Consider the following 26,360-nt stretch of genomic DNA (forward strand, 5'->3'; position numbering starts at 1 on the left):
GCAGCGGGGAGCTTTGCATCTCTTTAATAGTGACCTTTTTCCAGGTTTTTTTTCTGTAGCTCCGGGAAGAAAACTAAACTTCTATTTTAAAAGAGAAACTGGATTTCTCATATGTTCCCATGACTCCTGATGCTGGCACTTTCAATTAATCACTGCAAAGAAGCCACCACAAAAATAGTGATACCAGAACTGAATATCCTCTGGGCAAATGCTGCAAATTCCGCCTGATTTTTTTTTTGATTTTTTTTTGTCAAAAAAAAAAAAAAAAAAAAAAAAAAAAAAAAAAAAATCATTCTTTTCCTTGGCACTTCTCCTCTGGCTCATCTTATGCAAATCACCTCACTGAGGAGAATTTCCCAGGCCATGACCAAGGCTGGTCAGCAGGGCAGATCGAAGCAGCGAGTTCACAGGTGATTATTTATGTGTGAACTAAATACAAGGTGATTAAATCTGAGCCACGTTCTCTGCCTGGGTCCATTCTCCTTCCAAGCCACGTGTCACACAAAGTTTAATTGCTCAGAGAAGCAATTGGTCTGAGGTGCTCCAAAATCTGGTAATCCCATGTGCCCACTGCTTCCAGGTCTCATCCCACCCCACTGACTGCTGGCCTGTTTGGGAAGGGGAAGGAAACACCCCGTGGTCTTTGCCACCAGGAGCTGCCAATCCGCACTGTTCACCTATGGTGCAGAACAAGCCCAAGAACAAATTCTGAGGCAGGGAATGATTTCCAATATCTGGTTTACCCAAGGACACCGCAGGTCGGAGCAAGTTCAGGAGCAGTTTTCCAGAGGTGAGGGGAGCTCAATTCACTTAGCAAGTTTGGGGGTTTTTTGCATGGAATTATGCACCAGGCTGTGTTTCGTAGCAGAGTTTGGCGGTGGAGTTTTATCTGCACAACCCGAAGCCATCCTGGATTCAGCAGGATTTGCCCTTTCCTCCCTGGGGTGAACGGAGAGCAGAAATACCAGGATGGGCCTTACCCAGAGTGGAGGTGTTTTGGCAGAGCCCATGGCTTGGAGATGCTCTTGGAAAGGGATAAATGATTCTTCATGGAATAATTTAGGTTGGAAAAGCCCTCCAAGATCAAGTCCAACCATTCCCCCAGCACTGCCAAATCCAGCACCAACCCATGTCTTCAAGGGCCATGTCTGTATGGCTTTTAAATTTTTCCAGGGATGGTGACTCCACCTCTTCCCATGTAACAGAGGACTCTGGAGTGAGATCACTTCCTACAGGAGGCCACGCATACCAAGAGGTTGCCTGAGCTCCAGGAGAGACTGGACAAGATCATGGGTAAGGCTCCCCTCAGACTGTTAAATACACAGAAACGGTTTTGGTGCCAGGTATCCCTGAGGAAACGTCTGAACTGAGCAGAGCATCATCTTTTCTTGCCCTGCCAAGGGACATTGAGCAGCAAGAACAAGGGTTTCAGGGAAGAGGAGACCCATAATTTTACCTCCTTTCGAAACTCAAGGCAGGGGAGGCTCACTCAGAATTTGGTTCCCAGGAAACACACCTGTCCCTTGGGATGAATGTCCCAATCCCTGCCTGCTCCTGCCCAGATGTGCAGCCCACCACCACCTGCTGCACCAAAACCATTTCCTTGCCTTTGGGGACTGGAATTAACTGATCGGCCGGAATTGCTCCTCACCATTAGCTGTAAACTACCTGGGAGTTGGGTGAGAAGCAGCTCCGTATCCCCTTCCCTTGCTCCAACCCTTTCCAGCACACCACTTTCTCCCCACCTTGCTTGGGAGCTGCTGGGATAACTTTGGGTGGTTTTTTGGTTTTTTCATACCCATTTATCTCCCTGCTTTGGCTGCCTCCCGTGGTCACATGCCTTGTTTCCCCCAGCTTTACTCACATTTTTCTCTCAGCACTGACAGAGCCACCCAAGGGACAGGAGAAGTTTAGGATTCACAGCTCCCCTTCACCCTCCCCGTGCTTTCCTTCCTCCCAGCAGAGCGGTTCCAGCTCAGCACCAGGGAGAGAAAAATGTGCCTTGTATAAGCTGTGACGGCTGATGACTGATGACATTTATCTTCCCTCCTGAGGAGGACGGGAAAAGTCACTTCTGGCTGGTTTCACCTGGGCTGTCAGGTTTCTCAGGGCTGCCTTTAACCCGGGGGTGACACATTTTCACAGGCCACTGCAGTGATGTGCTGCCAAGGCTTTAAGCAGGGGCTCCCCAAAATTTGGCCCCACACCTTCTCCTCCCCCCCTGAAATGTGCAAACATTTACCTGTAAGTGCTTGGCGAGGGACACAGGCTGCTGTTTTTCCACTAAAACAGTTTCCATTTAACAAAGAACCCCTGTCCAGACCAATTTCTTTTCATCTGCCCCTTCCCGGGAGATGTGACAGCACGTAGCTGGGAAGATGGATGGCCCACACGATGTGTAGGACGGCATCCATAGCACGGGGCTGGGATGGGAGGAAAGGAAAGCAAAGCACATTCCGAGGTAAAAGTCGCATCCCTGGAAGTGTCCAAGGCCAGGTTGGACCAGGGCTTGGAGCAACCTGGGATAGTAGAAGGTGTCCCTGCCCCGGCAGTGGATAGAACCAGAGGGTGTTTAAGGTCCCTTTCAACCCAAATTAGTCTGATTCCATAAAAGGACACAAGGAAATTCGACCCTTTAAGGAGGTTTTGACTCCCTCGCCCCAGACACGCCTTGTGCCTATTGGCAAATTTCAGCAGCATTGCTCTGCACATTGTGCACCTTGGGGAGGAAGAGATTTGTGTGGGCTCAAAAGAGGCACGCAGGGAGGAAAACCTGCTGGGTGTTACTAGGCAGAGAGATCACATCAGACTCCAGGATTCCCTGGAGAGGAAAACAGAGGTCAGGACAGCCTTTGTGGTAAGCACAGACGTGCTCTTCAGCTGAACCAGAAGAGCCTTTCCATGTCTTTACAGGCTATTCCCTGCTGCCAAGGGCAGAGGCACTGGGAATATGCTTATTTAGGGGTTGCTGGTAATGTGATTTGTCACCATAAACTCCCTCCACTGAGTATTTAGATACCTCTGGCCTTCTCCAAAACCTGTTTTCTGGCCGTTTCCCCTCCCCGTTTTTGAAAACACTGAAGATTTAAGCCAAGTAAACTCACCGACCTTCTCTGATTTTTCTCAGAGGTTTTCACCGCGGTAACTCTCCTCCAGCTTCCCATCAGTGGCTGCACCAACAGCCACCAGCAGTATTGATCAAGTACTGAGTCACTTGTGAGCCACCACAGGCACTTAAAAAGAGAGAAAAAAAAAATAAAGTCCTCTACAGAATTACCAATCAAAGTCCAAGAAAATCAGCAAAGAAAGGGCTAAAAGTATATGTATTAAATGCAGCACAATCTGGCTTTATAGACAGGCCTTTGGAGGTAATTCCAAGCTGCCTTACACAAATTTAAAAATTATCAACACTGATACCTTCTCAAAAGAGCTAGACCACTCAGGGATGGTTATTTTTATTTGTGGCATTAATGCAGTGTCAAAAGTCCCCATTACAGCTTTTACAGGTGGAGTTGGTACAAGAAGCTCCCAGAACTGCTCTTTAGCTCCTGGACCTTCCCATCCTCCCTCAACTGTGTGTGAGTTTCTTTAGATTTGCAGTTGTGCTAGAAAAAAATCAGGTGTGAATGGTAAAACACACCCCTTATGAAAAGGCTCCCCCAAAAAATCCCCATTTCCCTTGCTGGGCTCTCAGCACAGCCCCAGGAGGCAGTAGGGTGATCAAACCCTGGGCAGAGCCAGTGGGAAGGGGCTGCCAGGGGATGCCAAACAAGAACTGACCCAGGCAGCCTAAAAAGGGGGGGGTGCACTAGTTCAGGTGTGAGAAATAGGAAGGACAGCAGCCAACATTTAAATTTTTGGTGGTGGGAGATGCTTCAGTTTGTGCCTTTTTTTTTTCCCACAAAAAAACCCCAAAAATCAATATTTAATTCAAGTCTGGGGGTAACATACCTTGGAAACGTGATTGGTGAACTATTAAATGTTGCTTTTCCATAATTCTGCCTTGGTTTATCTCCAGTGCCTGCAGTTTTTTTTTTCCCTCTGTTCCCTTCCTGAAAGCATAATAGTGGTTTTGGTGTTTTTATTGCACAGTGCATCTGTTGCCACTTCTGTCCAAAGCTCCCAAAAAAACACGTTTCCCCCGGATCACTCCGAAAAACAAGGAGGTGTCACCTGAGCAGCTGTCACCTCCCTGTCCCCTCGCTTGGGGTAGGGCTGCCACCTCCAACCTTTCCCTGGCATCCCCAGGGCTGATGTTCAAACACATTCCGGGGAGGGAAAGAGACGTGGAGGTGATGCCCAGCTGCCAAAAGTCCAAGAGGTGGAAATGAATGCTGCGCTGGGGCAAGGAAGATCAAATCCTTTGGCTTTGTTCCTCTTTTATGACCAAGCCGGCATTCATTTCTGTGATTAGTGAAGGGAAACACTACTTGACTGCCTGAGCAATGCCATGGGCTGGTGTTTCCCATGCAGGCAGAACACAGGGAAAACCAGGATGCTGGAAAATGGGCAGGGTGCGCTGCTCCCCTGGCTCTGTTACAAAAGAAATCATAATAAGCCAATAATGGGGTTTTGGATTGATGCGGTGCTTCCAATTTCCAATGCAGAATATTCAGGGGAAGGCAATGGTGTTGTTCACTCACTGAGGTGGCATCAAGCACCTCAACACTGCATCTTCACCAGCCTCTTAAATCTCACATTCAGCTCCCACAGCAACGGGAGCAGCACTTCATCAGACAGGAATTGGGGTGGTGCTGAGTGTGAATTCAGATGGATTCTCTTTACAGGCATTGAAGTCCTTCTCCTTCTCCCTTCAGCTGCCCTTGATTCTGCAGGAAACCCTCACTGCCTTCTCTTCAGCATGCTTTGCCACAAAGAATAGCAGCCTGGAGCTCTTCTCTGCCCTGGCTGGAGGCTGAAGGTGATTTTCATCAGCTGACTTCCCCAAGTGAGGTGAGCCCCAGAACTGGGGCTGCTTTTCTTCCGTGCAGTGACTGACCCACAGCATCCTCCTCTGCACTGTCCAGAGCTGCCCTGTGGAAGTGGGACCTCTACAATTTCTTTTGTAACATTCCAGGGCAAGTTTAGTCAGCTCTTTGGGTGGCACAAAGTGTCAGACCTCGGTGTATTCTCCAACCCACACTGGTGTGTCCCATCACCCACAGCACAAAAGAAAGGATGTATGCAGGCAGTTATTGGGTCTGGGCTCCTCACTCATTTCTCAGAGCAGGAAGCACTATTTATTACATCTTTTTGCTGCTTCTAAACACAATCAACCATTTCTTGGCATTTCATCAAAGATAAATAGCCTGATCCTGCTTCCATCTACACAGAAGGAAGACTTCCCCTTGGCTTCTTCTACTGAAAGCTTAGAGAATATCAGCTGATGGTTTTAAACTTCTTCACACCTTTTTCCCCTGTTCTTTCTCTGCCAAGAGAACAAACTTCAAGCACAGGCTCCCTTCTGGGGTTAGCCCTTCCTCCCATCTTCCAGAAGATCATCTTACCCAAACCACTGTGTTCCACTGCAAGGGAGGAAGGAGCTATTGTGTCTCGCAGCACAGCCCTGAAATGTTTAGAGCTTTGTGTGCTAAATCCAGAGCCATGGATTAATGGGAGACAGCCTGATGGCATGGATGATGGGGGGAAAGTCATGGCATGAAGGTGCCATGGATGGCACTGCCACCAGGGTGAGGAGCATCACACATGGTGGCTTCCATCGCCCCTACACAGAAGGTTTCCATTGCAAGATCTGTTCATCCAGCATTTTTCAGCAACTCCAAATTCACACACACACACACACACAAAAACCCCACTCCCAACAAACCAAACCAGGAGAGAGCGGCGGTGGGGCTTCTTTTCCCTTTTAAAATCTGTTAGCATGTGTGTTTAGCACCCATAAAAATGTCAAATCTGAAGCAGAGGGAACGGGTACATCATCATCTGTCAAAACTGCAGCTGGCTTTAGCAGCTCAGCGTGACATTATCACGGAGCAGCACGGGAAGGGGGAGAAACAAACCCGGGAGCACGCAGTCCAGCGCGGATGGGAGCAAATGAGGGCCTGCCTGCTGAGTCAGAGGTCACCAGGAATAAAACTGACACTAAACCAGAGTTAAACGCACCCTAAGATTGCAGCAAGGTTGTCTTAAAGGCCATTTCTGTCCTCACCTTCTGCTGCAAACACCTGTCTGCCAGAAGACACGGAGCGGTGCTTGCCCTTCTCCATCTCTCTCCAGTCTGGGGCTCCTGTTACCTGAATCCTCCTTTAACCTTCCTCCTGACAACCAAAACTGGCATCACTGTGGGTTCTACCCATGGACCTCAAACAGCACCGTTTTCCCCAACTTGAGGGAAAGGGGAGCAGAGAAAAGCAAATGACATGACTCAAGGTCACGTGGCGGACCCCAAAATCACGATGCTCCTTCAGCACAGGCAGTGAGCTTCCAACAGACCCACATTTTTCTCCTCCGAGTCCCCCCCCCTTAGGCCTTGCTTGGTCCTGTCCCTGGCAGCCCTCTCATCTGGCTGTGCCCCTGGAACTCCACATCTCCCCATGACCTTGCCCCTTCCCCAAATTTGCTTTCCCTCGATGTTTGCAGGCACTCTGGGGAGCAGGACCTTGTATTTTTAGCGCTGGTGCCACCAAATGCTGAGCAAATTCCCAGTGACAGATTATCAATAGTCAGCGCTATTAAAAATTTCCCCCAACTCCAGAGAAAAGCCAACCAAGCACCACGCAAAAAGGAGTCGATTTTGAGTCATTACAGCCCTATTCCTCTGGTGTTTGAAGAGATGCTTCCACGCAGAGGCAAACAGGGTCCAGGGACGGGTGTCTGGGTTTTGTGGAAGATTTTGCCCTGGCAGTGAGCAAAGATTTGGGCTGGAGTGTTTGGAAGAGCAGAAAAGGTCGAGAGCAGGTTGGCAAGGCTTGCTTTAGTCGGAGAGGAAGCAAAGATGCCTTTGCTCTGCAGGGCTGGAGGAACTATTTGCTGTTAATCTGCTCCAGTTACAGGCAGGTGCCCTCGGGGACACCCAGGCTCCTGCAGGGAATGCTGGGTGCCAGAGATGGATCTTCCAGGGGTCTGGCTTGGCCAAGGAAGGGTGAGCGTGCCTCTGCTGCTGGCTCAGTGCTGTCATTTGGACAGATTTAGGGAATGTAATTGTATCTTCTGGAGCAGGTAATGCTGCCTGATGATGAGGAGGGGAGGGAGGAATTAGGAGCCAAGGCAAAGACAGAGCTGTTTAATGGACCCGTTAGAGGGCATTAGCTGACAACGACAGGACATCGCTGGAATTTAAAGGAGAGCACCGGCACAGCCAGGGTTTTGGGCTTGGGGCGTGCTGTGCTCTCCATCTGCCGCTCTGGCCAGTGCTTCCCTGAGAAACCAGCGGCTTATGCATGGGCTGCCCAGCCTTCCTAGGTGCGGGAGGAGGTGGGAAGCCAGAGGGTGGCAAAGGGAATTGTCCCCAGGGCGCACACCTGGCTCACAGAGATGTACGGGATTGGGTGCATTTGGCAACCCCAAAACCTCCCTGCCCACACCATCACTGCCTTCCCCTTGCTGATCCCCTGGGGCACCCCAGGATCCTGCTCCTCACCCGTTGCTGCAGTGCCAGGAAGTGTCAGGAACTCTGGAAAAGTCACTTGAACTGCTCCAGCTTTCCCAGTTCATTCATCAGCTGCTGCCACTGACACCCAAGATCCTTCTTCACTCCACAGGGTTGGAGCAAGGAGAAGGGATGGGGCTGGTGGCACTACTGGGACTTCACTCCTCATCAGTCCAGTCTCAGATCATCAGCTCCTGCAAGCAGTGAGGCACATACACTTAAAAAGAAATAAAGATAATCCAAACCACAGCTCTACAAATAGGTCCTGGCTGGTGGGGAGGTTGATATTTAAAGACTGCAGGGAAATGGGGACATGAGTGATCAGGACACATACGGGATGGGGAGGGTGGCAAAAAAACTAACTCACCCACCCACCCCAAACAAACAAAAAAATTCTCATGGATCCAGCAGTTCTGTGTATTTCAGTCCTGGTTCCTGGCAAGAGGAAATTCCCTCTTATATGTGCATTTTCCACAGGCCAGGGCTGATGGAAGACCATGCTGCCTGAAGAACAGCCCCGGGGCAAAGGTAAGCAGCCCCAGCCAGCCCTGCTTACCGGGAAATGCAGGAATAGGGTGGATGAATAATTTCAGGCAGATGGATGATTCAGGACAGAAGCCCTTCCTCTGCACCCCAGGGAAGTCACAGGCCCAGCCTCCCTGGTGGGGGATGCCTCACAGGGACCACAGGCAGCAACCTGGATGATGGATACAAATCAAAATTTGTATATCAGATTTGTATACATATTTGTATATCAGATACAAATCCACCCTGCAGTGCATTTCTTTGCTGCTTTCTCCCTTTCCCCTTTTCTTTCTCTGTCCTCCCTTCTACATCCTCCAGCCCTCCTGTTCCCCACCAGTTCTTTTCAGCTGGTAATTGCAGCTGAAGTGGACAATATGTCTTTTTTTTTTTTTTTTTTTTTTTTTTTTTTTTTTTTTTTTTTTAAGGCTGTAAGGACTTCCAGGCCAGTTGACAAGAGGCAGCAGCAATGCAGTGGGGATGATGCTGTGGGGTCCCTGTCTCCCTGCTCAGCAGGAACACCCCTCAGGCACTGATGTGAAGGCAGATTCAGGGGTGAGGGATGCCCAAGCAGAGACTTTTAGAACATCCTTTCACCCACACCCTGCACATCGTGGAGCAGTAGCAAAGTTTCCCAAGGCTGGAGTTAATTCCAAAGTGTCTGGGACACCCAGCAACCCTTTAGGTGCCACGTGGAGAGTGGGAAAGCAGCCCAAAGTCCCTTTCTCCAGCTCAGAGGGCCCAGATTTGAGGTGGACATCCTTCCCGTTTCAGACCTAAAGTGACCTCATGCCTTGTTTTTTTCCTTCCCCTCCCTTTGCTGATGATTTCACTGATGCAAAGCAGCCCAAAAACACCCCAAAAATGATGGAGGAGCCCCAACACAGGGCAGGTGCAAAGAACTTGTGAAATACAAGTCCAGGTATTCCATACGCTCGTTAGTAAAAGATATTGTTGCCTGCAGAGGAATAGCTTCTGGGTGATTGAATGTAGAGGTGTTTGGAACAAATTTAGTAAACCCCAGCGTGCCTTTTGCTTTTAAACATGCTGTTTTCTTTAAGCTGGTGTAGAAGAGCATAGGTTGAGGCCAGGAATTTGGCAGGAAGATTTCCAAGATGAGGCGTGGGGTATGGTGGCCACCCTGAGCTGGGAGAGGAGGTGGCATCCTGGTGGCCTCACCTGGGAGCAGACATTTCAACACAGCCTTCAACAAACCTCCAGAGGGCTTTGGTGCTGTTCCAACATCAAATGGGCCTAGGCAGCTAATGTCAGAACCCCCAGAAATCACTGCAAAGCCCATTTTGGGAGGGTTTTAGGGGTCCAAAACTCGGGGCGAGCCTGGTTTTAATCGCCTTGATTCTCACAGCCTCACACTGGGTTGTCGCACGTGCCACAGTGCCAAGGCCGTCAGGCAGAGGATTATCCATGGAACCTGCCTCTATTTTCATTCATAAGAGCCTTCAGGACAGGTTTAATTGCTGGGGTATGGACCAGCCATTTCCATTTATGACTACAAGTGAATCAAAGTGCTGAAGCCACTGTTTTAATTAAAAGACGTGATACCGATGCCATCCTAGAGTGCAACAGCAAAAAAGCAGGTTATTGGGAGAACTAATATCCATCCAATCTGATCTGTGTAGTTATTAGGCCTAGATAAGCATTGGTATTGATTTCATTACTAATATCACTGCCACAATAGGAAACCAACCACAGCTCCAAGTTTTGCATCCTTCATCATTTTGTTCATTTGTTTGGCCTTGGAACAGATGATTTTTTTTTTTTTCTCCATCACTCAAAATCCACATACATATTTCCTTTTTGGGGTTTTACCTCTTGTTCCTTCATCTTTACCCGTTCCTCACTACATCTTATGCTTTTTCCTCTCTTGGTTTTCCCCTCACCCTCTACAAAACAACTTCATGCAGGATCAAGCCCAACGCTTACATTTTTGTTAGTCTGAACTCTGCCAAAGAAGCTTCCAGCAGTTTATGAGTCAGAAACACAAGACAGAGCTGCTGGTCACTGAGAGAAATTGCCAGGAATTTGGGGAGGGTGAGTTACCCTCAAAGATAGCTGAGAAGAGAAAGAGAGACAACCTCTTGCCCTTTTTCTCTTCATCTTTCAGCTCATTTTTTTACCCAGCTTTGAGTAAGGAGCATAAAATGGGAATTTTCTTGAATCTCCCCATAGGAAGGAGCTTGGTTCTTGCATTTTCCCCCAAGGATGACCTGGAGATGAACAAACCTGGTGCTGAACAGGCTCTCTCCATGAACCACATGCTGAAGTGAGCTGGGAAGAGCTCCTCCCCACGTGCTGCAACACACAGAGCTTGTCTTTGGCTCCCCATGTTCCCAGGGAGTTCAATTTAACTCCAGGTTAACTGCACTTCCCTTGCAAAGCTGTCTATCACCTCTCAGCTTCTTCCTTGCTCACTCAAGAAAATAACTGCTCCCACACTCTGAAAAATCCCACATAATTGGTGCAGCCTCCACGAAGTGCCTCTCAACCAACAGCAGGACGATTTGGAGCTCAAAAGGTGGCCCTGTCTTTTCAGAAGGGTCATGGGCTGACAGCCTTGTTTATTTTTCTCAGTGTCCGTCCAAGAAAAGAGAACAAACCAACCAAAAAACACCATCCCAGCTCCTGAAAGCCAAGGCTGGCTGCACCAGCCTGGGGCACAGCTGGAGGAAGAGGACAGGTTTCCATCCCACAGCTGTGCAAAAACCTCAGAATTAGCTTTGACCTTCTGGTGATCAAGCAGTCCTCAGTCTTCCCTTTTTTTGCCCCACAACCTGGTAGGATGAAGGATTCCGACGCTGAAGCACAGAGATCTGGAAAGTGTCGAGTCTGTTCCAGACATCCTGCACATCCTTGGCCCTCTCTCCAATCACATTTGAGCAGAAAACTGCCACATGACCAATTTGGTGCAGATTTAGGTATTCTGAGGACCAAACCCCATTTGTTTTGCTCTTTCACCTCCTGACTTGGCAGCCTCAGCCAGGTCCTCATTAGCATCTCCCCCTCATACAACAGATAAATAGCAATAACCCAGAGTCACCCACACTTGTAAATAGATAGAAAAGGAGCATCAATTCAGCTGTGAATACAAAGCTTAAGGATACTGCATCTCATTCCTGTTTGCTGCCTCGGGCACTGCAAGCTGACAATCAAAATTCACCGAGCGCCAAAAATATTAGTTTAATATTTGTGTTTGCTCAGCTCCTTCTCGTGCTGGGATGACAAACTGCCCTGCGAAGGCATGGCCAGAGGCACTCACACTTCCATTCTCTCTCACACTGATTCTGGCACACAGAGGGATCTTTTCAAACCAATAAACACTTTCATTTTTGTCTTTGCTGAAAGGACTTCCTCTGTGGGGTGATGTTTTGCTGGAGGAAATGATTTAAGAGCAGAGATATGGTTGTGATTCAATATGGTTGTGATTCAATATCGTGCTCAGGAATTCCTTGTAAAGCCAAGGGAGAGACAAATTCTGACATTACCTGAGCCTCGTTGAACTTATCAGAGTATTTTTGGAGTGAGAATCCAACAACAAAGACTGTGACACTTTTTTATGTAGTGTCTGGTAGCTCTTGTTCTCGGGTGGAACTGCAGCAACACCGTCTCTCCTGTGTAAGTTACATCTTGACTTGTGCGAGGGAAAAGGGGAGAGCTCTTCCAAGCCCGCTGTTAGGGCTGGATAAATAGAATGGAGTTCAGATCAGCAGCAATATCAGAGCTGGACCCTCACATCTTTCCCTGCTTGGGATGCATCAGCCCTTGACTCAGAATTGGCAAGTGGATCCAGCAGCAAGAAAATCAGACCAACCATGAGGAAGAGATTTCCTCTTTGCTTTTCCTCCTCACGACCTTCTCATTGCTGAAAGGATGCCCTGAGCTCATCACAGAATCATGGAATGGTTTGGGTTGGAAAGGGCCTCTAAGATCACCCAGTTCCAACCCCCTGCTACAGGCAGGGGACACCTCCTGCTATCCCCGGTTTCTCCAAGCCGCCTCCAGGCTGGGCTTGAGGTACACCAGAAAAGCAGAAAACCTCTTCAGAAATATCTGTGAGCTGGAGCTCAGCAGTCTGAGTCACCTGGGGGCACTGCCAGGGGAGGGGGGGTCACACCCTGCTCCTGCTGCCCTGGGGACATCCCAGTTTCCACCAGATATCACAGATCAGCCCAAAGCCCAGTCTCAGGGAGCAGTTCCCTCCCACCGACAACATCGTTTCTGGCCTCAGGAGATGTTCTGGACATGCTTGTTGAGGAGCTGTAGAGAAGAACAATGCCGGCTGTCTCCTCATCAAGGTGGGCTGTGGCAAGGCAGAGTCCTGCTTTCACTCCAGCACTACCCTGAGACACAAAGCTTTGTATTTCCCTGTCAATATCCCAGTTGGATTCTGCTTCTCTATATTTAATTTGAGATGAGTACTGCAGGACTTCTTTTGTTAGCTGGATACCTCATGCACATTGTTATTATTTCTTTCATAAAAATCAATAAAGACTTAGGAACAACAACCTCCAATAATAACAGTACATCTCTCTTTGTGTCTTTGTGTTGCAACTTGCTGAATAACTCAGAAAAGCAGCAGACAACAGTTGAGAGAGAAGATTAAAAAAGATGTTGTTTCCAAACTGGACCTACTCTTCTTTTGGAAAAAGTTTCCAGACACTTAGAACTGCAGCACCATTTCAGCACACAAGAACTCAGCAGCAGAGGCTCAGGATGGGAAAAAATGCTCAGAGGATGAGGATCCAGACAGAGCTCCTCTAATCTGGTGTCCTGGTTGTCTTGCCTGTGAAACACAAGCAAAACCAATGATGGAAATTTAAGGGCTCCACTTTGAAAGCCACAGGCAAATCATTCCGACTGAAGTCACTTCCCAGGCACTAACAAAACCCAAGGGGACACATTCCTTGCTGGTTTCTATGCTGCTGTGAAATGAGAAGAGAGGAAGAAAGGTAACATAAGGATGTGCAGCTGCTCGAGCAAGTCCAGAGGAGGCCATGGAGATGCTCCAAGGGCTGGAGCCAGGCTGGGAGAGCTGGGGGTGCTCACCTGCAGAAGAGAAGGATCTGGGGGAGAACTTAAAGCCCTTTCCAGGGTCTAAAGGGGCTCCAGGAGAGCTGGAGTGGGACTGGGGACAAGGCATGGAGGGACAGGACACAGGGAATGGCTTCCCACTGCCAGGGATGGATGGGATATTAGGAAAAAAATGTTCCCTGTAAGGATTCTGAGCCCCTGGCACAGGGTGCCCAGAGCAGTTGTGGCTGCCCCTGGATCATCCAAGGCCAGGTTGGATGGGGCTTGGAGCAGCCTGGGAGAGAGAAAACTGTCCCTGCACATGGCAGGGGAGTGGAATTAGTTGCTCTTTCACGTCCCTTCCAACCCAAACCATTCCATGATTTCCCTGTCATCCAATTCCAGGAAAGAGCCGTGGAAACAGGAGTGGAAATCACAGAGGAGCTCTTCAGCTCCCCTTTAATTACTCTACATGAGAAGTTAAAAAACCACCACACGCCTTGAGGTGACACTTTCTCCACTCCCTGTGCTGTCATGAGCTGTTCCTGCAGCTCCGGCTGGGGTTCCCATGGACACACCAGACAGCAGGACCATGCAAATATAGCACTGCTGCCACTGGCTTTGCCTGGGCTTCCCTGGTGGCCACAAAGTCCTGGAAGCACAGAGTTCAGTTCCCTATGTCAGGGCCTGGCCAGTTGGCCTCCAGGTCAGCACCACCTCCAAGGGAATTCCAAGAGGCTGAGTGCTTGTTCATGAGCAAACCCCCCCAAAATCCAATTTCCTGAGGGACTGCTCGCTCAACATGACCTGCCCTTCACATTTACCAGGTTTCCAGCATTTTGGTTAAAGAAAATATATAAAATTCTAATGCTATTGTTTTAAAGGTTAATGTATTCCCAGCCACAACTCAGAGCAGAGATTTGAGTCCAGGAACAATCATCTGGTGGCAGGAAAGTATTGAGTAGATGACCTAAGTCTTATCCATCTCTATCTCTTATGCACGTGCGGTGCTTTTTCCATTTCTTTCCTTTTCCGGTTCAGCCATGCAAAGCAATATAAAACTAAAGCTAAACACAGCTGGGGTTTTATCTACATCCCAGTGATTACACACACAGAGCATCAGCACATCTCACAGCACCAGGGCTATTTTTCCTTCCCACATCGAGGCTTGCTGCTGTTCCTACTCTCAGGCCAAGACACTTTTCAGCAGGCATCTTTCCTGGCTTCCCATCAGGCACCTTTTGTGGCTGCCCAGCCATTCCCATGTGCAGCTTTCACAAACCACAAAGGCTGCTGCAAGTGCCACAAGATAAGGGAATTCAGGCACCAGAGAAAGAAAAGCTGGTGCTTTTGACTTTCTTAACAACTGATGAAAAGATGAGCTCTACTTCCCCAAAATCTTCTCCTATACCATGAAAGGAAACCTGCAGAAAGACAGGAAGTCCTTTGGCTCTTAAAGAAAAGGAAAAGTTAGTAAATGCTGGCCTTAATTACAGACCTGGAGCTCTTCCTGCAGACATCCAGCAAAGAGAAGCTCCTACCACGCCAGGAGCTCCCAACTAACCCAGAGCTGCTCAGGTGATCCCTTTTTACCCCCCAGCAGCAGGGTCCACTCAACAAAACAGCCTTAGCAGGGGTTGTGCCTCACCTGTGTTCCCATCTCATCTCCCTGCAGCTGAACAGCAAAGGAAGGTCAGAGACACTCAAAGATGACCAGAATTTACAGCAAAGACTGATTTATGCAGGAGAGTGCTCTGAGGAAGTAGTCAAACTTCCCTGTGTTCAAGGGAAAGGTTTCATTAGACCTGGGTGTGTGGAATTGTGCAGTACCCGTTTAACCCAGCAGTTTTTTAGTGGGACGTACCAGGGATGGTACAGGTCTTAATTTTTAATTTGAACAGGCCAGGTTTTCATTTTCCTACAACACTGCTAATACTGAGAAAAAAGGTAAAAGCTCCTAAATCTTACACCCTGGCAAATCCAGGGTGGATCCCCCTCTCCCGAGGAGCATGGGGAGGGGTAGGGAATGCTGGCAGAGGGCACAGACCACCCTGGTGAAGAAGGTCCCTCCAGAATCCTTGGAGAGAGTGTGAGCCACTCCGAGGAGCTCCACGTCATGAGGTGACAAATTTTAGCAGAACATCACCCTCCTTTTCATGCTCTGCTTTGCTTGCCCTCATCCCAGACCACAGAGCTGGTGTGAGCATCCAGCCTGGGCACAGCTCCATCACTCCCCAGCTGGGGAGATCTCCCAGCTTTTTAAATTCCGGGTCAGCACAATCCAGGGGTAAAACTCACCCCTGTGCCAGACCCAACCAATTCCTTAATGCTGGTCTCAACCCAGGGCTGAGTGACAATGGGAAACCCCAGAAACAGAAAACACAACAAACTAAATTAAAGAGGAGAAAGGCACTACTAAGGTGACTCAAAAGAAATTTAGGCCATCAAAACACTGCCCTGCTGTTTCCTGCTGGGCTAGTGACTTTGAAAGCTCAAAGTGTGCCAGTGGGAAATAGGAGAGGTAAAGGAAGTGTCACTGTGGCCTTAATCCCACAGCCCGATTGTGCCTCCTGGCATGCGCTGGGATGTGGTGCTTTCCTGCTGGAGAAGGAAACACAGGCACCAGCAGAACTAGACCAAAAAAATTTCATTTTAATAATTTTTTAAAATAAAAACTAACATTCTAGGAAGAAATTTTTTTCATTCAAATGCAATTTTCCATGGGAATTACACAATCTGGGTGTTTTTCTGCTCTTGTTTGTTTTTGGTGTTGAAGAACTGACAGGCACAAAATTTTTTAAAAGAAAGGAAAGGAGTATTTTTATGTTGAAAAGCTGAGAGCTGAACAGTTTTGATTGACTGGATGAAAGCACTGAGGAATGTTCCAGATTAAACACAGTAAATTGTCCAAGTGAAACGGTGCTTTTTGGCATCAGGGCTCTTCTCTAAATAAAAATGTTGATGCCAGGAGGAAAGGCAGAAGGGAAGAAAAGCTGTCCTAGCAAACTTCACCTCTAATTACCCTTAAAACTGCAAAAGGAATAACTTCCCTTCTTTCATCGGTGGCAAAAAGTGGTTTCACCAGATTATGACAACCAACTGTGGGGGGAAAAAATCCCTCTTGTGATAATACCTAATTATTGAACTATAGAAAACAGAAATCTAGGTAATCAGAGGGGAGAAAACCTCTCTGGTGCCGTGTTGGATGGGCAGTTTTCCTGGTCTGAGTCTGGCACCTCAGTGCACTCAGTGGGCAGCTCAGTCTCTCACATCTCCCCGGGATTAAGGGATTACCATTAATTAACAAAGCCCTGCCTGCCTTGCCTGTGATACACTATCTTTCCATCAGAAAGAACCAGATGGAGCAAAATTTTCAAACTCTCTGAGATGGAAGGAGCAGGTATGAGATAAGAGCTGGGGGCACTGGGTGAGGCAGGAGGCTGTGGATCATCAGAGAGGAAACCTAAATCTCAGTAATTTACTTTTTTTCTCGTTTCCTGAGGAGAAAAGGCACGTTGGATCCCCCTCCTGTCTGCCTGGCCCCTGGGCTTGGCTTTTCACTCTGTTTTCTTTTAAAGGAAATCTGTGGAGAGGCCACTGCCCTCAAAGCAACAAATCCCCATAACAGGTGGAACACACTGCCCGGAGAAAATGTAGATGCCTCATCCCTGGAACTGCTCAAGGCCAGGCTGGATGGAGCCCTGAGCAACCTGGCCTAGTGGAAGGTGTCCCAGGCCTTCCAGGGGGTTGGAACAAGATGATCTTTTATGTCCTTTCCAAGCCAAACCATCCCATGGCTCTGATTCCCTGAATTTGGGGCAAAGGCAGCGAGAGGCTGTTCCTGTGAGTGTCCCTGCTAAGGGCAAAACAAAGTGACTTCCAAGGGACAGGATCTTTCTGGAAAGAGAACTGAAGTGGCTCAGATAAATGAGGAGAAGATTATCTCCTGGGATCCAGTTTTTACCTGGAATAAGGGGTTTGCTGTCAGTACTGGTCCCAGCATGGGTCTGTCACCTCAGGAGTGGTTCCCTGCGATCGGCAGGAGACCATCATCATCAGTTGTCCCTGCCCTTCCAGAGAAGGAAACATCAAACATGTTCCCTAGACAGCCTGGCCAAGAGCTTCCCCAGGAGGGGAAGATGAAGGTGTCAGATGTAGCAGGAGTCCAGCTGATGTTGTGTTCTCACTCTTTTTTTCACTCTGTATTAATTAAAACCCCACACTTGTCTGAGGATAAACTGGTTCGATTCTTTGGAATCAAAGTGGCAGCAGCATCAGGCAAACTGTACCCAAATCCAAGTACCTTAATGGAGCTAGAGGTCTGTCTGTGAGAAGAGCCTGCCCACAGAGGTGGCACTGAATCAGGTCCCAGGAGAACACCACGGCAGGAGAAGTTCCCTGGGATAGTCCTTCTCCAGGGTTCTCCTGACCGAGAGAGGTTTCTCGCCCACAACCTTCATGTCTAAATGAACTTTGCACTGCCCAGCCTCTCTGCCCTTTGGAACCCTTCTCAGTGGCGCTCCCAGGTGTCACAGCCCACCCCGTCAGTAGGACCTGCTGGCTGTACATCCCCACATCCCTGCCCTGGCCAGCGTGGACACAAATACCAGGGCTCCATGACAAAATCTTGATTTGAGAACAGGGAGGGCTTCTGTCCCTCCCCATTCTTAAATCCCCACCACCTCGTGAAGACAGCTGGAGCAGGGATTGTAGCACTTCATTCAGCTCCCAATCCCATCTCAGGTTTGGCTCTTTGCCTTGCTGCTTTTTTCCCTTAAAAAATAGAGAGTAGGCAAGGAGTGACTGGCTAAAAGCTAATTCCACAGCCCTCTTAAATTGCCAAGATTAAAAGCTTTCTTCCTGGTGGCTGCTTCATAAAAGACCCAAAAGGTTTCTACTCCTTTGTTCCTTTAAAGAGGAATGCCTTATCTATTTTAAACCATTTCTGGGTTTATGGGTAAAATAGGCAGTGACGCCGCATCTCCCGAACCCGCGCTCTGCTGATTTTCCAGGAAAAAAAATGAGCTCCAAAAAGCACACCTGAGAAAAAATGAGAAGTTTTGGCCAACTCCAGCCTCACGGTACAGGCTTTTGAGATGTGTAAAAGCCCCCTGAAAACCTTGGAATTCTGTTGGTGGGATGCTTTCAGCCAGGTGAGATGGCCCTTTCTGCCCTGGAAGGGTTACGGCTGCTCAGAAACCGTCACTTTTGGAGCTTTGAGCCCCAGAATTCGGGGGTGGGAAAGGAAATACAGGTAGGCATGGCCCTCTTAATATGTGTTAGCCAAATAAATGCTCCTATTTCAAGGCAGGTGGAGCAGTAATAAATAGCAGGTAGGAGAAGTGAGCCCTGCCGCCCCTCCCCATTTGTATGCACGGCATTATTTCTTTTATTAAACAAAAATTCCCTCTCCCGAAATGCAGCCCAGCCCCGCTGGCTCGGGCCAGCTCTTGTTAAAATGATTATTAATGGCACTGCACCTCTCCCTAATGGGAATGAATGGTCCAGCCACCCTTCAGTTCCACACATATTCCTGACTTATTCCTTCGGCTTCCTCTCAGCTGCAATATTCCCCACAGCCTCCTTCCCCCGCAGTCCTGGAAGATCTGCACGTGGGTGATCCATCTCAGGACTTTTAATGCTTATTTTCCTAGAGAGATAAAAATAAACCGTTCCATTTGGATGAAAAATAGGGGATGTAGGCCCAAGCCAACCAGGGGAGATGGAGGATGGGGGGAAGAAGGAAGAAGAGTATTTTCTCCCTATTCCCTGTATTTAAATCACAAATGCATAATCCATCTCCCTTAAGAGCCCCTCCCTTCCTAAATAAATAATTTCCTCACTGTGTGGAGCGGAGGGGTGACAGGAGGAGGATCATAAGTCATGGAAAGGAGGTAAAGACAGAGATCTCTCAGGGAGTTTCTCATGGAACACCACCCAATTCAAGTATCTGCTCTAGCAAGGGCACTTTGGCCATTGAGAATTCCTGGAAAACCAATTTTTAAAGCAAGGACAACTTCTAAGCTTCTTTGCATGGCTCTTCCCAAAGGAGTCTGCAGGGCCAGCAGGAAATGCATCGCTGTGGATAACGAGGAGAGCCAGGGGAAAGGTGGGAAGAAGGGTGAGGGGATTCCTCACCTTTCCTGCTTCTCTCTACCTGTCCAGTGAGGGTGGCTGTGTTTCCATGCCTGCTTAATCGCCTGTAGTCCCAGGGAAGGAGGTTTCCAGGGCTGGGCGAGTGAGATACAAGGATCTTCCCCCACCAGTTGCTCCAGTGTGGATCTGGGCATTTCCAAAATGCCACAAGCTCTTTCAGAGCTCTTCCAAACTAGAATGCACAAATATCACAAATCCCATCCAAATTCCCTGAGTACCACAAGCCTGCCCCCGTATCCCAGAGACATCCCATACCCCACAAAATCCCCACCCCATACCCCATAAACATCATCACCATCACTACACCTCTTCAAAACACCTCAACTCCACCGGTCCCCTGACATGCTCCCGAAGAAGCTGTCCCCAAAATATCACCAAAGAGGTCCCCAAACAGGCTCTAAAGACTGGTTAGAGGTGACCCTCCTGCTTTTGGGGTTGTCACCCTCTCCATCACATCCCTGCCATTAACGAGCTGATATCACAGAGCCACTTGGCTGCTGGGTCTTGGTTCTGATACACCAAAATACATGGGTTAAAACCACGGGAATTATGGATTTTAGCATAGGACCACTCCTGGAAAAAGTGGGCTGAAGGAGCCTAGCCCCAGGCAATGCTTTCAGGGACCAAGCATTGGAGCAGCTCCACGGCCCTGCAGGATCATGCTAAAAGAGCCACAGGAAATACAGGATAACCTCTCTTCTCTCCCCCAGACCTGCTGAGAATTTCAGATGAATTTTTAAATTCATCTGAAATGGTTGCTTCACATTTGCTGTTTAGTTGCTTTTCTTAAAAAAAACCCAATCCAAACTCAGCAATCCAAGAAAAAGGCCAACAAACCCGTCTACTGGTTTTCAGGGAAATCAAACCTAATTCCAACCCAGTTTTAGTCAAAATTTGACCAGTGGTCAGTACTGGTGGTTTCCAGCCACTGCCCAAGGGGTTGTGGCCACATCCCTTCTTCCATTTCTCACATGGCTCTGGCCCCGGCTCCATCCCCACCTGCAGGCACGGACAGAGGGATATTTGCCCACACGTACGTAAAAGCGATTACAGGCAGAAGCCTGGGGGATTTGTTTGGGAACAATGTTGTAATGAGCCCGAGGATAATCTGCTGCCCAGAGACAGGGATTTTTTTCCCCGGAGGGATGGCAGCCACAAATTGGACAGTCACATCCGGTTATTTCCAGTGAGTTAAATCCCAAGGCCGCACCTCTGGCCCGGCGACGAGGGCATGGCACCAATCCCACCAGCCCCAGCTGATGTGCCCCAAATCCGAGGGGTTTCAGCTGGGGAAAGGGGCCGGCGTCAGGATTTTTAATGGCCCAAAGTGGTGGAAATTCATTACTCTGATAAGGCTCAGGGAATTGGTGGTTTGAGCTTCAAACATGGCCAGTCCCTGGAGAAATTACACCATGTTCAAGCTAATCTTCTTATAAACATTGTTGTGCTTTTTTTTTTTTTATTTTATCCGACATGTGTCAAGCAGGACCACTAAGCCTATTACGTCTCCAGGGAGGTTGGTGCTTTCTCTTCTTCCTATCCCCCCCATCTGAATGCTGCTTCTCTCATTTTTGGCTCCTTTGGACATTTCTCCATTGCTACAAACCAATCTTTTATAATTAGCACAGACAGAAAAAAAAAAATCTCAGTGGGTTTGGAGGCTCAGGTGAGATAAGCAGCCAGGTTCCATCTCGACATTCAAAGTTTTTGGAGCTTGTAGGCTCCTGAAATGAACAAAAAACTCATTGGACCATCCCTTCTTCCTGGGTTAATTTATTTTTCTTTCCAACAAACCCTCAGAATAAATAGATAAAGAGAAAACTGGATATCTTTGTGTTCTCCGAAGGACAAAATAGTTCAAGTTATTGGGAAATCCCTGGTTGGGTACTGCCTTTATTTGTGTTATTCCCTCTGTCTGAGTCTGCAGGCAGAAACAGGCAGGGGTTAAACCACTGGAACAGATGGTTTTAAAGGACAGGGTGAATATGAGGCTGCTTTGAGCTTCACGTTGAGGGACACACGTTGGTGAAAGGACTTTTTTTCCTGAGACCTCTCTCCCCACTCTGGTGGGAAGTTCATAGGAAGCCAATAGAAAGGGTGAAAAGGAGGTGTAAAAAAAAAAAACCCCAAACCCTAAAGAATTTGTGCTGCAAATGGTAATTTTCTGGAGGGAGCATCAAGCTCTCTCCATGAGAAATAGAGAAACTAGGAATACCTAAGGAGTGAGAAACTTTTCATGCACTCACTTGCATGAACATCACCCCCACGTTCACTCTGGAGACTTGGCTACAGAAAATCAATGGGAGCTTATCAGCCTGCAGCAGGGTTGGGACAATTAAACCTTTCCCTCCCTGCCTTTCTATATTTGATTTAAGTTTTGAAGTTATTCTCACCTGTGGATGGAGAGAAAGAAACATCCAAGCCAGGACCTCTTATGGAGACTTATCTCAAACACAGGCAGTAGCCCAAATTATTTCCGTGCCTAATGGTTGCCTTCTTTGTCCTTAAAAAGAAAACAAGTTAAAAAATCCTATCTAGGACAAAAAAAAAAAAAAAAAAAAAGTGATATTATGCACATGACTACAATTTCTTTGCTCTCCTTGCACACAAACTTCTGTACCCATGGGAAAACTCCTTCCCCAAAAGCTGAGCTTTTGTCACTGGCTTTTTCTCTGTCACAGAGCAAAACTTTGCAGAAGGAGACCTGCAGAAACCCAAAATGGGGCTTAAGTGACAAAACTGAGCCTGGATTTGGAGCTGTCCCCCAGATCCGTGGGGACAAGTTGAGGGACCTGCTACAAACCCAACCAGCTGAAGAAGCACTGGCACTCAATTCCACAGCAGCCATAGGGTGTTTGAGGCCCCAGAGCAGCATCCAAACATATCCTGTTTGGTTGCCTGGCTTTTACTGAAAACCAGCTGCTCCAGCCCCAAGCCCTTGGAGGAATGGAAAAACACCGAGATAAACCAAATAATTAACAAGCTCAGTAACTAAAAAGGCAATGACTGCTCTTCCTAGTGCCTGCTCTGACCACCTCTGTGTGCAGGTTTGCATGGATCACAGAGCTTTCTGCAAGGACACTGGCACCCCCAAGCCCCTGGCTGGTCCTACAAGCGTTTTCCATCTTCTGGGGACTCAGGCTGGAAGCAGCAGCTCCCCTTTTATTTATTTCACTCTTTATCTCCCCCAGTCAAAATGGACAGTGCAGATAATCTGGGCTTACAGCCCTTTGAAGTCAATCAGAAAAGACTTTTAACTTGAGTGAGCAGGACCCCAGGCCTCCATCTACCTGATCCACAGGCATTGCCAGGGATTTGGGCAAGTCAGGCTCCATCCACACAGACCTGGCTTTAAAGCCATCGGGTCCAAGCCTTGCCTTGGCGAGAGATCAAGCACAGCAGATTTGCTACAGCCCTCCCATCTTATCACACGTTAGCCCTGTCCAGATGTCAGGCGCTCTCGCTCCCCCTGCTCACAATCCCCCTTTCCCATTTCCTTTTATCTCCCCATTAAATTGCTGACAAGACTTTCCTGGTGGCCTTTTTTCAAAAGTAGAGAGGATCAAAAAAATTGACGGAATATTTCAAAAGTCCTTAGGGAAAATAAGAAGTGGGGGGAGGAAATGAAACAGAAGGGAGAAGGAGCCTGCTACACTGTCACTGTGCACAGAGCCCAGGGCAAGACACTGGGGTTTGCAAGTGCTTTACCTCCCTGCTGGTAGGGAAGGGGCTGGGAACGATTTGGGCTTCCAGGGAGCTGCCTCACAGGCATCACTGGTACCTCCAGCATTGCCATTGCAAATGCTCAGCATGTAGAACAGCCTTAAAAAAGGCAAACCTGGTTGCAGCCACCCCAAAATTCCAGCGTGGCATCACATCCCCATCACAGCTAGCCAGCATTTGTGGGGACCAGATTTATTTTTTCCTTTTGATGGGCAGGAAAAGGCAATTTATCTCTGCACCCTTCCTGCCACTTACCCCCAGCATTCCAGCAAAGCTATAGAGGAGTTCCAGCTTTACACTGGCTTTTGAAAAGGTGACACCACTGGCTTTCAAAGGACATCGGAGCAGGAGAGATGCAGGAGGGGACTCTATCCCAGCAGCTGAAAGCAGCAGGCAGAGAGCACCAGAGGAAAAAACAACCCAACACACTCCCAGCCTTTGCTGACACGGCCGGAGCTATGTCAGCAGTGGCATTCTGTGTGCACAGGGAGAAAAACCCAGCCAAAAAAGCAGCAACGTTGAGCAAACCCTCATCTTAATTTAATTTTGCTACCTGGCTGATCATATTTGGTTCTTTATTTAACTGGTAGAACAAAAAGTTTTAGGGTCAGGTACCTCCCCTCCCCCAAGGGGGGTTATTATATATTGTTTTCCTTTGCCTAAAGGCTCTACAGTGGATTCTGAGTTGACTGAATCCCAGAATGGTTTGGGTTGGAAGGGACCTTAAAGTTCATCTTCTTCCACCCCCTGCCATGGGCAGGGACACCTTCCACTGCTGAAAGCTCGATCCTTGAACACTTCCAGGTTGGGTTACCCAAATGTTCCCTGGGCAGCCTGCTGTCCAAAATGCTGCCAGCTCTCCTGGCTAATGCACATACAAACAGCTCTTTGCCTTCAGTTCCAGTGGGACAACACCCCCCAAAGCCATCACACCAATAAAAAGCCACAGGCAGAGGAGAGCAAGAGCAGATAAGTCCTCGTTCTGGCATGCAAAGAAGGACCCCTTGGTACAAGCAGATGCACTTGTTATTCACTGCTCAGGATTTGTTATTTATTATCCTACTTCTCCCAAAATTGCAGGAATCTAATCAGAGCGCAGAAGCCAGAGCAGGTAATGCCGGTGATCAGTCACACGCTCCAAGAAGGAATAACAAACAGCTGGAGTGATCACTGCAGATGATCCACGGGCTGATGCTAGCTCAGTGCCCACTGAGCAGGATCTCAGGCTGAACACCCCCTGAATGCCAAGCCTTGGCCATCCCATCAGTGCTTGGATTATTTACGTGCTCCAGGTGTGAGCACGAGCCTCTGGATCAGGACCGAGTTTCCTCCTCTGCCTGCCAGCACCTCACTTAGGAGATGAGGAGAAAATTGACAAATATAAAAGAAGCCTCCTGCACCCTGGAATGACAGAAAAAGTTATTATGAAAAGGAAATTTCCCGGTTCTAAGAATGAGGTCGAGAACTACATCACGAGAAAATGATATTTCATTTTACTGCAGACTTTTGCATCCAGCTGTCTGGAGCAACCCAGTCTAGTGGGAAGGGTCCCCATTGGTTGGAATAGGATGATCTTTAAGGTCCTCTCCAACACAAACCACTCAAGGATTCCATGCTGTTGTAAATGGCTGCCTGGTCCTCATCTTTGGGAACATATTCCAGGTTGCAGCTCCAGCTTCACGATGGCCATGCCCCTAAAAATACAGCATAGCACTTGCCTTACTTCACCTGTCTATAGGTGTGCTATAGGCTTTCTTCCCCTTTGAAAAATAAGGGGACCAGAGTTTTGGCAGAGCTGCTGGATTATATCTATACACATAAATATAAATATGTATTTCCTCCTTCTGGCAGGAATTTTGCCAAATGCTTCCACATGTTGCTTTTTTAAAAAATCCTTTTTAAAGTCTACCTGAGCTCTTGGTATCCCACCTGATGCTCCCAGCTGCCTTGGGATCCTCTCCCATGGTGCTACCTCTGCCCTGGGTTATGTCCTGGTGCCTTCCAGGGCTGAAGGGATTATTGCTGCCTCAGGATTTGGCTGTTGCTCCCTTCTACTTCCCCCTGGACCGTCTCCAACACTCTCAAAGACCCTTGTCTTATACATTCTGCACATGCTGCTTCAAAACCTAAACCTTTCTCTCCAAGAATAGGGAAAACACTGGCTTTTCCCCCTTTGGAAAGCTGAAAAAAAGCCTGTAATGTTTCTCCACGAAGCCCTGCCCGAGTCAGGGTTAGCATCACAACCCTTGGAGAAACACCTTTCTCCTTCTGGTTTTCCAAGGTTATCCTCCCACCACTTGCATCCTGGGCCATGTTTCTGGCCAGCCATCCTTGAAAATGTTGGGACAACATAAGGCGGTATCTCCTGCGCTTGTATCAATAACCCAGGATCAAAGAAACTTGGTGCTTGCAATTGGCACAAAGCCAAAGAAATGCTCATACCAGCCTTCCTGTGGGGCCAGCAGGGCTCTCCTGGCTCCCTGGGGGCCACCCTGATGCAAATTTCTTGCGGGAGAATCTCCTCCATGTGGGAGTCAGCTCTTTGGGTGTCCTTGGGGTGGCCCAGAAGCAGAAATTTCAGGGAAAGAATGCTGGGACCTCTTGAGAGTTCCCTCTTGCTGCTGTGCCAGCTCAGGGCGAGCAGTAGGAAACGCATTTCATCTGCAAGTGAAAGGCTGTTTCCACCTCTAATTAACCCGAGGGCCATCCAAGCACTGGAGCCAGGCTCTCATTAGCCAAACCACAGCAGAAATTCCCATTTCAGCTGCCTTGCAGTGGGATCTCCTCCTCCGAGTGGCCTCCAGGGGTTCTCCTCTCCTGGAAGCCCACCCTAACACCTTGGCTTTCTCCTGGGGTACCATTATCGCCTGTCAGATCATATGAAACACTCCAGACTAAAAAGATGCAGGAGATTTAGGGACCAAACGAGCAACTAAGAAAATCCATAACCATTGCAAGGGAAAGCAGGTCGGCTATCCTGACACAAGATACATGGCACTGGTCTCAGAAAAAGATCTTAAAATACTGGAGGCAGTACTGTCAATCCCCATCTAGATTTGGGGATGTTTCTCACAGATTTTTAAACAGAAATGGTTAAAACCAGCACATTTTTTGCTTCAGTAGGACCAAAACACCCAGCTTTCCCTACTATGGGTTAAAGGGAAGAAATGCAGAAAGGAAGTTAATCAGGTTGAGATCAAAGTGAAAAACCCAAACGAACCAGCAAACAAATCTCATCCAAACCCCTACAAGCAAAGAGTGTGCTGTGACTCCTTCCCCTCACTGCTGTTCACTTTCATCCTCCTGACCTTCTTCGTTCCAG

At 48.3% G+C, this 26,360-nt stretch overlaps 1 long non-coding RNA gene across 2 annotated transcripts; it reads right to left on the minus strand.

The window, feature by feature from the left end:
* Positions 1 to 3,066: 3,066 nt before the first annotated feature.
* On the minus strand, positions 3,067 to 14,745 carry LOC136294270 (uncharacterized). 2 transcript variants are annotated; one of them, XR_010722350.1, is made up of 5 exons: positions 14,658 to 14,745; positions 8,166 to 8,306; positions 6,170 to 7,803; positions 3,952 to 4,052; positions 3,067 to 3,233 (listed from the first exon to the last, which is right to left on the minus strand). It is a non-coding gene; the product is annotated as an uncharacterized lncRNA (long non-coding RNA). The 2 variants fall into 2 exon arrangements; XR_010722351.1 differs by having other exon boundaries at positions 3,075 to 3,233; positions 7,601 to 7,803.
* Between the last annotated feature and the right edge of the window lie 11,615 nt (positions 14,746 to 26,360).

This window comes from Chamaea fasciata, unplaced genomic scaffold (assembly GCF_029207755.1).
Source record: "Chamaea fasciata isolate MVZ Bird 193981 ecotype frontalis unplaced genomic scaffold, bChaFas1.0.hap1 SCAF_9, whole genome shotgun sequence".
Lineage (NCBI taxonomy): Eukaryota > Metazoa > Chordata > Aves > Passeriformes > Sylviidae > Chamaea > Chamaea fasciata.